This window comes from Chiloscyllium plagiosum, chromosome 11, assembly GCF_004010195.1.
Source record: "Chiloscyllium plagiosum isolate BGI_BamShark_2017 chromosome 11, ASM401019v2, whole genome shotgun sequence".
NCBI classification, from domain to species: domain Eukaryota; kingdom Metazoa; phylum Chordata; class Chondrichthyes; order Orectolobiformes; family Hemiscylliidae; genus Chiloscyllium; species Chiloscyllium plagiosum.
Window position 1 is genome coordinate 26,008,731 of NC_057720.1, and position 1,953 is coordinate 26,010,683.

The window sequence follows — 1,953 nt, forward strand, 5'->3', positions numbered from 1 at the left end:
CTGGGGTTGGGGAGTCCAGAACTAGAGGGCATAGGTTTAGGGTGAGAGGGGAAAGATATAAAAGAGACCTAAGGGGCAACATGTTCACGCAGAGGGTAGTACGTGTATGGAATGAGCTGCCAGAGGATGTGGTGGAGGCTGGTACAAAGGCAACATTTAAGAGGCATTTGGATGTGTATATGAATAGGAAGGGTTTGGAGGGATATGGGCCGGGCACTGGCAGGTGGGACTAAATGGGGTAGGGATATTTGGTCAGCATGGATGGGTTGGACCGAAGGGTCTGTTTCCATGCTGTACATCTCTATGACTCTATGACTCTTTGAATTAAATGTTATTTGTTGTAAAGGGATTGAGATAACAAGTCAGAAAATTTTATTGCAGCTGCACAGGGCCTTAGTGAGCCTACACCTGGAGTACAGTGTGTGGCTGTGGTCTCCTAATCTGAAATATGTAATTGTTTCACAGTTCAGACTAGATTAATTTGGCTCACTTCTTACATACCTTACAAAGAAAGTTTGAACAGGCTGGGCCTATACCCAATGGAATTTAGAAAAATGAGAGTTTCTTGCTGAACTACAGGTCCTGAGGAGACTGGATATGGTGGATGGCAGGAGGTTCTTTTCTCTTGTGTGTGGACTAGAACTCAAGCATACAGCTTAAGGATAAGAGGTCTCCCAATTTAGACAGAGATTAGGCAAATATTTCTCACTCAGACGGTAATCTGTCTGTGGAATTCTTCAGAAATCAATGGAAGCTGGGTCATTGAATTAATTCAGAAAGACTGAGATAGATTGTTGAAAGACCACACTATCTAGTGTTATGGAGTGGCAGGGGTGTAGACAGGAAAATGGAGTTGAAATCACAAAGAGATCAGTCATGACCTTATTGACTGAGACAACAGGCATCGAGGGTTAAATGACCTACTCCTGCTCCTAAGACCAATGTTTCTATAGGTAGAACTGAGAATAATGCTGTTGATAATATTTGAGGGGTTAGGGTCCAACGTCAAAGACAGAACCTCAAGGGTAATAATATGTAGATTGTTACCTCAGACACATGTAAATTAGCATCGGTTCAAACAGATTGGAGGGATATGTGCATGGTTCAAAGAATGGAATGGGGAAAAGAGGTTCCATTTCATGAGGAGTGGCCCCAGTCTTGGGGAAAGAAGGAACCATTCATATAAGATGGGCTTCACTGAAACCAAGCAGTGATCAGTGCTCTGGTGAATCTTCTGACAATGGTGTGTTGTGGGGTTTAAACTAAAAGAGTTGGACAAAGGGTCGTGTGGAGCACGATCAACTCAGGGGACTCTTACACTGTCTGCCTGGTTCTGTTAGATTGCTGAGGTAAAAACAATGACTGCAGATGCTGGAAACCAGATTCTGGATTAGTGGTGCTGGAAGAGCACAGCAGTTCAGGCAGCATCCGAGGAGCAGTAAAATCGATGTTTCGGGCAAAAGCCCTTCATCAGGAATAAAGGCAGAGAGCCTGAAGCGTGGGGCTCTCTGCCTTTATTCCTGATGAAGGGCTTTTGCCCGAAACGTCGATTTTGCTGCTCCTTGGATGCTGCCTGAACTGCTGTGCTCTTCCAGCACCACTAATCCAGAATCAGTTAGATTGCCTGACAGTCACCCATTCCCTCACTGCTTGTATGCTTCTAACCTGCATTGTGAGGTAGTACCAAACATGCGATCCGCATGTGAATGCACAACAGTGACTCCAGCCATTCTCACCTTCCTAAACCCAGAGTTCCAGCTTTTGTGGCTGGTGACACTTACTCAGCTAGACCACATAGTGTCTTTATAACAACACACAAAACTCAGGATATGCACTCCAATTGGCTGAGCTTCCTTCCCATAACTTTAAAACTTATTTATTTGCATTTAAGTAGTGGGCGAATTACCAGTAAAAAGTGAGGACAACAGATGCTGGAGATTAGAGTTGAAAGTG